This window comes from Astatotilapia calliptera, chromosome 5 (assembly GCF_964374335.1).
Source record: "Astatotilapia calliptera chromosome 5, fAstCal68.1, whole genome shotgun sequence".
In the NCBI taxonomy this organism is placed as follows: Eukaryota; Metazoa; Chordata; class Actinopteri; order Cichliformes; family Cichlidae; genus Astatotilapia; species Astatotilapia calliptera.
The window spans coordinates 2,299,167-2,313,632 of NC_137426.1; the positions used below are offsets into that span (position 1 = coordinate 2,299,167).

Consider the following 14,466-nt stretch of genomic DNA (forward strand, 5'->3'; position numbering starts at 1 on the left):
GGGATTATTTTTTAAAACGAAAACGGAAAATCTCCGTTTTCAAAAATACCCGTGTACGTGTGGACGCAGCCTTAGAGACGCGTTGTTCGTATGAAAATGGTGAATCATACTTTTATAGCATTTTTCAACATTTGCTTAACTGTGCACTCAAAACACTTCTTACTACAAGCCTCAGCATAGTGACCAACACATTCACACAGTGCACGCTCTGTGCCTTTAATCCTTTCTAATGATCACGTGCACCTATTGATCAGTTTGTCAAATGTTCAGTTTGTTTCAGTTTTATCTTCTGTCACGTGACGCTGTGTGGCAGAACACTGGAAAATTCAAAGAAACAAACAAAAGACGAACTGGAAACTCGGACTTATAACTATGTAACTGACAACTGGAAATAAGCACGGACACAGCAAACGGTGACAATAGGAGAATGAGCAGAGGGAGACTCAGGACTTAATCCACACAGGATAACGAGAGAATGGGCAACAGGTGGGTACACGGCTGGAACTGATTAACAGGACAGAGGAAGCAAAACAGAACACAAGACAAAGACTACCAAAATAAAACAGGAAGCAGATGGACCAGACACACAGGACAGGGAAGCAAACACTGAGACGAGACTGACTGGACAGAGGGAACACAGTGAGGGCACAGAGACGAGGAAGACGAGCACAGAGAACGAGGGACAGAGAGACAGATGCAAAAGGAATTAAACAACCTAAAATAAATCTGCACCGCGAGTGACAAGAAAACAAGATTCAAGACTCCACAAACTCAAAATACTGGGTCAAACACCCACAACCGCAACGTCTTCAGTCACAGACACGTCATAAACTGTCCCCACACAGTTTTCGGGGACACCACAGCGTATCACTGAGCTCTGACTGTCACTGTGGCTCGTGCTGGTAGCGCTGTGAAGCTGTGTTCCATTACAGAGCAGCTTTGGGCTGAATACTAACATCTGCATGTGATGAAGCTAACATGCTGATGTTCGCCATATTCCTTTGGGATGTAACCATGCCAACATTTGTACAGCTGAGGATCATGGGAATTATCAGAGACGTTTCAACATTAAATAATGAGTATTATTGTTTGATGTCATCACATAATGGCAGTAATTAACCATGACCCAGCTGTCTTATGTCATTATCAGGTAGGGATGGGAATCAAGAACTGGTTGTTATAGAGAACCGGAGTTCTCCCAGCAGTTCAGTTCGATCCCGCTCATCCTCCTGCACTCGGTCAGCTGGTTTCAGTTCATGTGCTGGTTGTCATCTTTGCTCTGTGTTTATATGTAAATACTAAGAGATCATACAGTTGGTGTGTGTGGGATGGCAGCCTCAGGTTTATTTCTTAAATAGTTAGGCTGGATCAGGTGATCCTGAGTCCTCCCTTAGTCACACTGCTGTAGATCGAAGCTGCTGGGGATTCCCATGATGCACTGAGTGCTTCTTCTTCACTCGCTTTTTTCACTCACTATGTGTTTATACACCTCTCTGCATTTAATCATTAGTTGTTATTAATCTCTGGCTCTCTTCCACAGCATGTCTTCCTCTCCTCGCCCCCAACCAATCACAGGATGGCTGCCCTGAGCATGGAGATTTCTTCCTTCCCACTGTTGCCAAAGCGCTTGTTCAAAGGGGTTCATATGATTGTTAGGGTTTTCTCTGTTTTCTTTGTTTGTCTATTACCCATTTATATAAATGAAATAGAGCGAGGGGCCGTCTCGGTCTCCTGGATGATACTCTTTAAAGCGTGATGGTTGGGCTGAACCCCCGTGACTCAAAAAGAAAGGTTAGTATGACTGAGGCTTTCATGGTTGTAAGCAGAACGGGGAACAGACAGCGGAAAGCAAACAAAGAAACAGATTTCCCAAAATGCAGTTTGGGCACATGTATTCATTCTATAACGCCAGGTTAGTTTTTAATGAGCTTTTTATGTATTTGTAAACAGTGAATATGGAAAGAAGTTTTGGGCTCAAGATCCTCGGGCTACACCAGAAGTTCTGAAAAAGCTGAACAAAAGAAAGCAAAGCGCTGGAACAAAGTGAAACAAGGAGCCAAAGCATTTCAGGCTCATCCATGGTCAAAATCACAGCTCTGCAGAAGTACAGCAGAGTAGGCCACAGTGTTAGCTGAAGAGAAAGGCCCCAAACTTTAACGGCACGCCAAGAAAGTTTCCCATATCCTGTTTCTGTTCTTTTCTGTTTTTACCGTCACATTGGTGCTTTTTTGACTGGTTTGGGGCATGTTGTTGTAGAACTCTATGAAAGTCTCTATTGTGGATAACTCAGACTCTTCACTTTCTATCTGATTGCAGATTACTTCAGTGAAGGAAATGCTGATTTACAACTATAATCTTTCACTCTTGTGTCTGTTTAGCAGCAGTTTTCTGGAGAGCTGAGAATAGAAGAAAAACATCTACCCAAAGATCGTCACTTGGCAAGGCTTCTGAATTTATTGCCGTGCAGAAAGTAGCACTCGATCCTTTCTGCTGATGATGTTTGCAGGAGCTGGAAAAATGTCACGACTCTCATGATGTAAGTGGTAATGAATGAGTGCAACATCACGAGATCAGAAGCCAGGCCTTTCACTACCTCAGGCCCAGAAGACGTTCTTTGTTTTATGCGAGACCAGAGGCGATCTCGGGTGATGACAAGCTACGTTTTGTTCATGACTTTCACCTCAATCCAGCAGGAAGTCCAGGTCCCCGCTCTGCTTTTACCATTCTGGTTATTCCACTCTAATCAACAGCTGGCATTGTGTCCCGTACACGAAAGGCATCAAATAAAGCCAAGGCCAAGACAAACTTCTGAAAAGTTCCTTTTTAGAATTCGGAAATGAAAAAATGTTCAATGGGCTCTACAATCTGATGCTAATTCTCCTCATTCCTGCACGGCTGACCTGTTTGACATGTGAAAGCTAACGTGTTGTGAATAAAGTTTTGAAAACATGAAAATTTATTTTGGCCTAAACTGTTGTGTTTCTGAGGAGAGAGGCGTTACTGGGCAGGAAAACAAGAGATTGGCTAAAGGCGAGTAAGCATTGCAGAGCGGGGTGCGCTTATTTGTAGGTGAAAACAGGTCAGCACAGGAGGGGGTGGCCATGAGTGTCCAGAGGAAGGACATGTGAGAGGAGATAGTCCAAGAGATCCAGAGGGAGGAGAGATCCAAGAGAGCCACGATGGGCAGGAGGGCCGGCCACAGACGGAGGTGATTAGGAAACCTTTGGTTTGTAGACTGATTGATTTAGTTGCACCAAACAGAACCAGCGTTGCAGAGTGGGACAAGAGGAGATGGATCTGAAGAAACTGGGAACAAAAAAGGCAAAGTTACAGACGAGCATGAACGAGGAACACAACTGTTTGATTCCCATTGCTAGTGTCAGATTCTTTCCCGTGACTCAGATAAATACCTGCAGACTTGATTCTTGATTCTGTTTGACCTTTCTGCCTTTGATGAAAATCGAGTCCATCTTTACTCTATGGGCCCAGGAACATCCAGGAACCTCATGGAGGAATATTGGAAATCTTCTGAATGAATGAATGTGTGAGATGCTTCTGAGTCCAGTTTAGCTTCATACTACCGCACACTTGTACTGCTGGGTGCTGCCCCTCAGCAGGCTCACTGAAGTTGGCCAATCCAAAGAAAGTGACTTTATTAGAGGCCAAGAATAAAAAATATGGGTCTGGAAATGAACAGAGCTTCTAACTTTTAGTGAGAAAATGTGTCCCTTTGCTTAAAGGCGGACACAGTATTTTTACATGCTACGCAGTCATGCTGGTACTTTTGCTTAGGCCTGCAGTATTTTTTCACAGCTGTTAGCAGCACATACATGCAAACTTTCAAACAGTTCTCCTTCCTGTGTGTGTGCGTGTGAGCTGAAACACACACACAGGAATACAGTAGAAATACTGTAGTCTGATGTTTTAGGGAGGTTTGACACACACGCTCTGCTTTGCCAGGAAACACTTTAATGAAACCTAGAACTTAACTTCATTGCCTTTTCACTCCTCTGGATTATTCCTTCACCTCAAGGCCACATCTCTCTCTCTCTCTCTCATTATACACATGGAAGCGTTTCCAAACCTGACTGTCGGCACATTACCGTCTTTACCTGTCTGCTGCTCCAACCCTTCTACTGTTTCCTCTGGATGATGTTTTCCTAAGTAAGTGCTCGCAGAGGATAAAATATCAGAGCGGCTGCAGCTGGGGTTAAAGGAGTTATGAAATACATGATATAAAGAGCTGATTATATCCCTGATTTGGACTGGATGGCTGACCGCCAAGCCTGCAGGTCGTAGTTCACCTCTGGTCTGTTGTGATTATATGAAACAGGTTTTATAAGTTTTATGACAAAAAGTGTCAAGCAGAGGGCACGAAGGGTCTGACCACAGACTGCGAGAGGAACGAGGTGACAGCCGCCAAGAAGTCAAGTCTGTGGATCGCCTCCTGGTGGCTGGATGCAGTACAAGTTATAAGCCCCACCCCTCCATCTTGGCCAATAGGACGTGAGCCAAACGAAACAAAGACAAACAAAAAGACAATGAAGTTCTTCTCATTAGTTTGATGTTTTCTCATGTGTTTATGTTCTTGATACGTGTGCTAATCGTTAAAAACTGTGGTCACCACCAGCTGCTCTGAATGAAGCGGACACACCTGCAGACGTCTGCACAGAAGTTCAACGCTCCTCTTTGATCTCGTGATTTATCTCTATCATCTGTTTCAAAGCCCTAAAGCTGTATTTTTAGACATGAACTTTGGACGGTGGAGGAAGATTCAGGCTCGTCTTGTCTTACACGGTATAATAAAGTTGTCCACTTCAGACACTTTCCCACTTCTGGAAGTATTCCCTCTGGTTTAGTTGAGGGAGTTACCTGGGTAGATCACACAGGAGGCAACACATGCTGGACGGTGTCGTTTCTATGAACAAAATCCTCAGCTGGGCATCACTGGCATGTGATCAGCCTCATACAGGTGAGAATCTGACGGCACAGGCTTTACAGCAGCCATCATGTTGTAAATGTACACTTTTATATTATATATACTCAGTGTTGGGGAGGTTACTTTTGTATTCTACTACAGATTACAGATTACATGCCCCAAAATGTATTTTGTAACGTATTCTGAATACTTTGGATTACTTAATATATTATCATGCTTTTTACAACTACATGAATGTCCTATTGCTGTGTGATTCATTACTATTACTGAAGGTTACTCTCCACACCAACACCAACCAGATGTTTAAATCTTAATATAAATGAGTAACAGTAGGTGGACATTAGGTAAGGCTGCACTTTTTGCAGCGACCTCGTATATAAAACAGGTTCGCGGCTCCGAACCGTAGTAAAGGGACCTCTGGCTGATACGTCGGGTTCGTGTCGGGCTCGTAGCTGAAAACTAGCTTTACTTTGTTGTCTGGGTCAACTTTGCTAGTGAGAGACAGAGAGAGGCGTTGAAAGGCTGCTGCAACAGAACTTATTGTTTCAGAGGAAAACACGAACACAGTGTACAGTCGAGTCTTAACAGCTTACTTACAGCTGGGCTCGTCAGGCTCTCTGTTTGGCTGCAGTGGTTATTATTATATTTACATGCTTCCAGCTCCCGTTTCTGCTCCGTGACAGCTCCTACTTTTCAACTCTCCTTTTTTTGCACATAACGGGTATAGGGCGATGCCTGTAACACTGCTCATATTGCCTTCATATTAAATAATTTTTTGAATAAAAATTTTAAACAATATTTCTTCACGTCATTTTGCGGGCGACATGGACCGTGAGACTGAGACACAGGCATTAGAGCCTCTTAATGCGTGTTTTGTTTGGGTTTCCACCGGTGTGGAATTACCAAAGATAGAGAGGGGACAGCCTAACACAGGCCCACGGCTGTGAATTAGATTTGTTCCTCTGTTAAATCTGACCCAAATTAAACCTTTGGTACTTTGTTGGTCTTTGTTTAAACTCATTATAGAAGTGTTTCCATTTAAACATACTCTGCAAAAAGATTAGGATGACAGCTGACACATTTTCAGACACTAATTTGTATTTCCCCATTTTTTTAATTACTTACTTTCATTTATTTGACACTGTCCTGCTGAAATAGCCCCCCCCCCCCCCCCCCCCCCCCCCCCCATACAATCAGAGAGGCAGGCTTTAAACTGAGAGCTGATAACAAGCCTTTTTAGTCTTGAGGATGCAGCGTCCATTTTTTTATCTTTCTGCTTCAGGCTCTGGAGCACTCACATAAGTGGCCATTGGGTGACAAACATACATAAAGATGATAATAATATCATTTATTTCCACTCAGTGTGCTTCCACGGCTGCCATTTATTTGCACTGTGATGGCTGCACATTTAAAAGTTACAGCTTACTGAGTGCATTCAGGTCTGACCCACAGCCTAATGAGCCAAACGTTTGTGGCTGGATCAAAGTGTAAATCAGCCAATTGGAACCAAGCATAAAAACATATTTGTGCATTTTCTGCATCTTCAGCCACCTAATTCTCTGGTGATCGTGTTTGTTGGAGTGCTCTGCCTGGATTTTTCTCCATATTTTAAAGGTCTTGACCTCACTCAGTGGAACTTACGTTACGATTGGTGCTATATCGATAAAATAGAAGTGTGTTATCTTACTTTCTTTCATGACATGTAATATTAATTCTTTCTGTGATCACATATTTAATTTTGTGTCTCACATGGAAAGTTGTGTTTTTAGTTGTTCAAATGTAAACATGACATCTAAAGTTTCTGCTTCGGTGCTGCACGCTGAACGTCACCGCCTCACTCAGCAGCAGCAAGCGTATCGTGTTTCGCGAACACTCGCAAAGACAACGTGTGCGCACACAGACGCGCGACACGCCGTGCCGTGCTCGTGCCCACGCACACACATGCAGAGTTGGCCTTCAACGCACAGCTGGAGCAGCTGTGGCGCTTAGATCATCAGTTTGTACAGCAGGCTGGTACCCTGTCCTGCGTCAGGAGGTGTTAGCGGTAACATTAGCCAGGGGGGTGGAGGAAGGAAGAGCCAGGGGCTGAAGGCGGGAGGAGGATGGGGAGCGTTAAAGAGAAACAGAAAGAGAGAGCGAGGTGGAATTGGTCATAACGTGTCATTCCTGTTGTTGTTTTAGCCCCACCATATAAACGCTCAGGAAATCAGGCCGTCTTAGCAGGAGAGCCGCTCCGCCACCACACTCACACACCCTGTTCCTCTCCTCTCGTTTGGACTCCCCCTTGTTGCCTCGTTTAGCCTTCGCAGGCCAGCAGCCTTGGACGCGTTTCATCTCCAGTACATCCGCCAATCGTTGGCTGCTTATGCACAGTCCACTGTGACAGGCCGCAGCTCCCTGCATTCAGTGCACAACTCAGCACAGACCAGGGTGCATGCAAATAAATGCCGCTCTGTGCTTAATGCAGTCCTCAGTATAAGTTACATGGGACAGTTGTTGGTGTCTGAACTTCATATTTTGAAGTCACCGTGATGAAGTACATATATTTGAAGATGGTGGAGCGCTAAAGCATCAGTTTAAGGCAGGAATGTGCATTCGTAAACTCTACAGATGCATTATACAGCACAGACTTATTAAACAAGCACTACGGCGCAACAAGTCGGATTATTTCATTAAAATCTGTTCAGGGACTCCAGTTAGCTGAGTTGAAGCCTAGCACACAGCTAGCTGCTACAGTCACCTGTGTCACCATCCACCTGTCAGTCAAAGAGGCCACACCTTTATTGAAAAGTAACTCAAAATGTTGACTTACTTTCCTCAAAATTTTGAGTTAATAAGTTGAAATTTCGAGTTATGGATACCTTTTTTTTATTATTGGCAGAAACGGGCTTCCATACATTTCTGCTGCACATTTTAACATGTGTGTTTGTGGGGGGCCGACTCATGGCTGGAGCCTCTGCTGGACATCAGAGGAACTGCAGGTTTTTGCATTTACAGTAAGCCTGTAGGCTATTTCTAGGTTATTTTTTCTAATTTTTTTTGTTTTCATTTTATACTCTTAGCACGGTTTTAAATAAAATTATTTACCACAGTATTATACTAAGATGTTCTTACATACTGCAGAGATGAAGACGAAGCTCCTTTTGGCTGCTCCAGAGTGTTTAAGCTGGATTCCTTTCCTGAGGCAATTGAAGGTGAGTAATGCAGACTTCTGGAAAGTCCTTCAGCGTGGTATTTTTGAATTCTGACAAGTTGCATTTTAATCCTGTTGCACCAGGTTTGGCACCTACAGTCAGCTATGGGAGTTTGTGTGCAGTGCCACCGGTCAATCATATTACTCACAACTATTACGTGCAGCACCAATTTCCAACCAGAGCTACTTGCAGCCCAGATGGAACATGGAAAGATTAGCTCAGCTAATCTGAACAAATGCTCATTACGGTTTGAACAAATTAAAATCCAAATAGTGGCCCAAGAAAATTTTGGTGAGCAGGAACAATAAATGCTGATTTCCAGCTCCATATTTTTCAACTGCATAGGTTTTGCATGACTCGTGGTTGAAAACAAAAACAAACTATTCACTCCGTTCTCTGTCTTCAGCAAGCTTTTAGTTATTCTCTCTGTAAGCCAGCTCTGTTCTTATTGGCTGCCACCTAAAAACAGAAGGTTTGAGCAGTGGATGGGCGGGGCTTGAGTGTTTAAGATGACTGAGGGCTCTCACTCTCAATGATACTATACAGACTCAACAGTTTAAAAATACATCTGGTGGATGGATACATCTGGAGCAGTGCTGATTTGAAGAGGCCTCATTCTGCAGACAGCCGGACAGGTGAGGAGTGAGACTGGGAGGATACTGGCCGTTATTTCCAACATTCATCAGGTTGTGAAGTCCTCAGAGTCCCACCGTGACATCCTGAGGCATCAGAAGGAGTGTGTTCAAGCCTGAGCTGTGGTACATGTTAGACATGCTGGAGATCCAGCAGCCAGCGCAGACGCACAGATAACAGCTGACTGTGAGATCTGAGAGACCTAAAAACAGCAGCTACAGCAAACACAGCTCAGAGGTGCACCAGTAGATGATGTAAGTAGAGTTAAATCAAGGGTTCGGGTTTGTATTTTACACTTTTCATCTGTACTTTGGGATCACACCTCCCGAGCAGTCGTTCAAGCGTTTAATCGTTTTTGCTACTTTCTGCAGTTAAGAACCAAACTGTAGACAACAAACCAGAAAGTTAAACCAATTGAAGCAAACACCTCATTTTTCATGCTTTTTCTCCCTGCACATGCTAAGCAGTGTGACTGTTTATCCACTTTATAAAACCAAATCATAACCAGGATTAAATCAAAGGTAACACATAAACAGCTGCCTAACCAGTCAAGCGAGTTTTACCAGGGTTTCAGCATCTACCTGAGGTTAGCTTCAGCCAGGAGGTATAATCAGTGCACAGTGTGTTGGTGTGTATCCCTCTCGGATTGGTGGAGACAGGAAGAAAATCACCAGGTTGGTTAAAGAAGTGAGAGAAGCTTAAAGGTTCAGTGCACAGACCCCCGTGGAGGACCCCCATCTGACTACATTTATAAACTTTTTCTGAGTGTACTTTCATACTTTTCCAGATCCCATTACTGTACAGCAGCGTGTGCTTAATTCAGCCGTTTTTATTAAGAAGTTAATTGCCTCTGAATCTAATCTAGAGCTGCAATCATCTGTTGCAGGTCCATTTAATGGCTCCTGTATTTTAGTGATAAAAAGGCTCTTAATGGGCCTTTTTGACTCTTTCAGACCGAGGCCATGTGGGAACAAGGTGCTCGCACTCCGGTGAGACACTCATGACTCTTTGTCCTGCAGTGGGAGCAGCTGATGGCACAGAGACACACTTTACTACGTGTCTCTGAGGAGAGGCAGGACCTGTGTGTGTGTGTGTGTGTGTGTGTGTGTGTGTGTGTGTGTGTGTGTGTGTGTGTGTGTGTGTGTGTGTGTGTGTCTCTGAGGAGAGGCAGGACCTGTGTGTGTGTGTGTGTGTGTGTGTGTGTGTGTGTGTGTGTGTGTGTGTGTGTGTGTGTGTGTGTCTCTGAGGAGAGGCAGGACCTGTGTGTGTGTGTGTGTGTGTGTGTGTGTGTGTGTGTGTGTGTGTGTGTGTGTGTGTGTGTGTCTCTGAGGAGAGGCAGGACCTGTGTGTGTGTGTGTGTGTGTGTGTGTGTGTGTGTCTCTGAGGAGAGGCAGGACCTGTGAGTGTGTGTGTGTGTGTGTGTGTGTGTGTGTGTGTGTGTGTGTGTGTGTGTGTGTCTCTGAGGAGAGGTAGGATCTGTGTGTGTGTGTGTGTGTGTGTGTGTATTCATTAATCGTCCTTTTCTCTCCCCTCATGCCGCGGCCATTCCTGTTCATAGCCTGGTCACTTCCTGGATCAGTTACTGCAACTCTCTTCTTTTTGGTCTTAGTCAAAAATCTATCCATCAGCTTCAGCGTGTCCAGAACTCTGCAGCTCGTGTCATCACCAGGACCCCTTCTATGCACCACATCAGCCCTGCTCTGCAGCAGCTTCATTGGCTTCCAGTTAAATATCGCATCAATTTCAAGATACTTTTGTATACATTGAAGGCTATTCATCATCTCTCTCCTTCATACCTCTCTGACCTGGTCCAGATCACCATCCCTTCTCGGTGTCTCACATCCTCCTCTTCTCTTTCTCTTTCCATCCCTTCTCTCCGGCTAGCCACCGTGGGCCGCAGGGCTTTCTGCTGCTCTGCCCCCATCTTTGGAACTCCTTCCTCCTGAGATAAGAGACATCACTTCCCTCCCTCTTTTAAGTCCAGAATCAAAACTCACCTGTTCACATTAGCCTATCGCACATAAGCTTTTCCATCCTGCTGCTTTAATTTATTTAATTTATTTGCTCAACGTTTTATCCTTATTATCCTTATTATTATTATTATTATTATTATTATTATTATTATTATTATTATTATCTAGGTTATTAGGTTATGGTTATGGTTGGGCTGAGGGTTAGAGTTAGGCATTCATTTTTCATGGTAAGGGTTGGGGGCAGGGAAAGCAAGATATGAATACCTGGCGTGTGTGTGCTAGGTTAGGCCTTTTAGTGAGGACCAGACTGAGTTTGAGATCATCTCAAAATGTTTTCTATTGGAAAATAAAATAAAAATAAATTACAATGAGAGAGAACCTCAACAGTCAGATGATGACCTGTGACCCTGGGAGGAAGCACTTGGAAACCAGTGAGAGGAAAAAAACATGAAGAGACCTCCAGCAGAACCAGGCTCAGGGAGAGCCAGACATTTTCTGAGAGGAGAAAAAAGTGGCACATAAATACATGGAGCATGAAAAGAGAGGAGTGAAGATGTTTTCAGTCCTGAGTACAAAATACAAAGTCCTTCCAGAAACAAGCTTCACCACTCTGCAACCATCCTGAACTGCTTCTGGCCACATAAATGCATGTGTACAATCAAATCTGATCAGACAAAAGTACTTGAAATATTTTCTAACTTTATCCAAACTTTGGTGTTATAGAGTGTTTCATCCGTCCATCCGTCCATCTTCTCGCTCTTGGAGATTCAGGAGGTACTGCTGTTAGACAAGATACATAATCTCTCTTCTCTCATTTGGGACAGAGCACCTCCAAGGCAAAGTGCCAGGCAGCATTTTAATCAGATGGCTGGCTCTTCTCAAAGTGAAGGAGAAGCAACTCCACTCCAAGCTTCTTCCAGATGTCTGGCGTGTTATCCTACCTCCAAGGCTGAACCCAGCGACCCTACGGAGGAATTCATTTTGGCTGCTTGCATCCACAACCTCATTCTTTCAGTTACTACCATGAGCTCATGACCACAGGTGGGGATTGGCGTAGATTTAGATTTGATAGTAAATCCAAAGCATCACCATCCAGCTAAGATCCTTCTCCAATCTCCACCATGATGGCCTGATACACCTCTAGCTCCACCTTCCCATCGCCTGAAAACATTATACAACATGCCTGAACTCGGTGACTTGGGGGAGCAACCCAGAGGAGGCCATCTATTCTTTTATCATCTGGAAGTAAACGACCATCTTTGGTCTTACAGAACTCACCCACAGATTTGACTTCGGGACTCTCTGAGCGCCGTGTCTCTCTGTAATAGTTTCGCTGGCCAATAACAACATAACCAAAGGTTGAGTTAGATCACCTGATCCAGGACTAAGTATAAAATTATCAAAAAGGAAAAGTCTTTCAAAAAAGAGAGGGTCTGTCTCCTGAAACTGGAATATTGTGCTAAAGCTCAGGAGTTATGTTCCTAAAACTAATCTAAATCTTAGCTTAAACTAAGCCTATTCAGTTTTTCAGTGGACGTAACAGCGATATGCTTCAGGTCCTCCAAAGGAAGTCGTTCCCTTTAACGCGACTGTGTAAACAGACTTCTGTCCCCACAACATGAGTAATACATGAACACAGACGCAGTGTATCGCAGGCAGGATGGCGGCGTGGCAGCCATTATTTATGTCTGCTTTCTTTAGCGAGGTTTCTCACAGAAACAGGAGCCGAGCAGGAATCCAACACTTCCTCTCCGCCTGTCATTTATCACTCTTTATTAATACAAAAACGCACAACTGCAGACACAGACAATCACACAAAAAACAAAAAAGTGTGTTTGGACTGTGCCCACCTCTAAAAAGTGAATGCACAAGTGGAATATATTATCTCATCCACAGGATACCTGCTGCGTCTCTACAGGCCATCGCAGGGTTGGACCGCACCAGTTTAAAGAGCGGATGCTCATTTAGTTCTCGTGTAAAACCAGCATGTGTGCTGGCATTTCCTAAAGTCTAAGCATCTGAAGCATTTACACCCTCAGTCTCTGACCTAAGCCTAACGTCACCTAAACCCAAACTAAACCTGAATCTACGGTTCATTATAATATTAGACAATCTTCTATTTTTACTTGTGAAACCATAAAACATCAGGAGTTAAAACACTCATTAATAAACCTGTTTGCAGCTAAATGAGGCCAGATTATTAATCCACCCCCGAAGGCTTTTGTAACCTTTCCCTACAGTTATTAATCTGGTTGTCTTCCCTCAGATTAATAAACAATTATGCTTTTTTTTTTTTTCATTTGTTTCCAGTTTATAAAAGTTTTCCGTCAGTTCATTAAGACATAGCATCCATCTCATCTCTCATCTCCCGCTAATCCAGTTCAGGTGGGAGGGGTCCCATCAATACAGAGGATTTTAAACAGCATATGTCCGAACCAGACCTTTTTCAGAGAAGGCTTCCATATTTTAGCCGGATGATGCTAAACCACAGACGGCATCCGGCAGTTTAGCTTCACAGTAGAAGAGTCCGGGTGCCTGCAGTCCAGATCTTTCACCGGCTGAGAACATGTGGAGCTTCGTGGAACCAAAGACAGGAAAAGAAGCGCCAGGACTGCCGAGCAGCTCGACTCCTCCATCAGACCAGAATGGGAATTCTGGGAATTCTTCTTCTGGAAGTCCAGATGTTTACAGACTGTAGTTAAAAGAAGAAGGGAAACTGCACAGTGGGAAACACGTCCCTGTCCCAACATTTAGAGACAAACAGCTGCCATGAAGTTCAAAATGAGCTCATATCTTTCTAAAATTTGAACATTTTCTAATCTTTTCTATGTGCTATTGTGTAAAGTGTGAGATTTATAAATGACTGGATTCTACTTTATTTACATTTTAAACAACTTTTTTGGAATTTGTGTGTGTGTGTGTGTGTGTGTGTGTGTGTGTGTGTGTGCGTGTGTGTGTGTGTGTGTGCGTGTGTGCGTGTGTGTGTGCGTGTGTGCGTGCGTGTGTGCGTGTGTGCGTGCGTGTGTGTGTGCGTGCGCGTGTGTGTGCGTGTGTGCGTGTGTGTGTGCGTGTGTGCGTGCGTGTGTGCGTGTGTGCGTGTGTGTGTGTGCGTGTGCGTGCGTGCGTGTGTGCGTGCGTGTGTGTGTGTGTGTGTGTGTGTGCGTGCGTGTGTGTGTGTGTGTGTGTGTGCGTGCGTGCGTGTGTGTGCGTGTGTGCGTGCGTGTGTGTGTGTGTGTCCGCGTGTGTGTGTGTGTGTGTGTGTGCGTGTGTGTGTGCGTGTGTGTGCGTGTGTGCGTGCGTGTGTGTGCGCGTGTGTTGTCAGGTGAGGTCAGCGTAGGGAGTAAAACTTCAGACTGACTGCAGAGGAAGCAGAAACCAGACCTGGCCTCTCCAGCTCGTTTGTGTCTCATAACTCAGCGCTGCAGTATTTTTGTAAGAGTTTGTGTTCAGCATCGATCTGACGCCGCTGATTTCATTTCCTCCGTGAAAATGCACTCGACCTTCCACTTTTCCCTTTTCACACCCTTTTCCTTCTGTTTCTCTTTGTCTTTTCTGGACTCCTGTTTGTCTTTCTTCTGAAGGACCACTTCATTCTCTGGCCTTGAACAATATTTGTCCTCTCTCACGTTCAGGCTGAGGTGTCGACAGTGCAACTCTCTGCTGAAGGTTACCGTTAATGATTGTGACCTTCTAACTGCAACACGACAGAAACCCCCGCACACACAAA

The 14,466-nt window shown here is 44.3% G+C and overlaps 1 long non-coding RNA gene across 1 annotated transcript; it reads left to right on the forward strand.

Annotated features, from left to right (window-relative positions):
- Positions 1 to 257: 257 nt before the first annotated feature.
- On the forward strand, positions 258 to 2,172 carry LOC145428780 (uncharacterized). The gene is made up of 3 exons (XR_013909100.1): positions 258 to 486; positions 1,541 to 1,791; positions 1,951 to 2,172. It is a non-coding gene; the product is annotated as an uncharacterized LOC145428780 (long non-coding RNA).
- Positions 2,173 to 14,466: the final 12,294 nt, after the last annotated feature.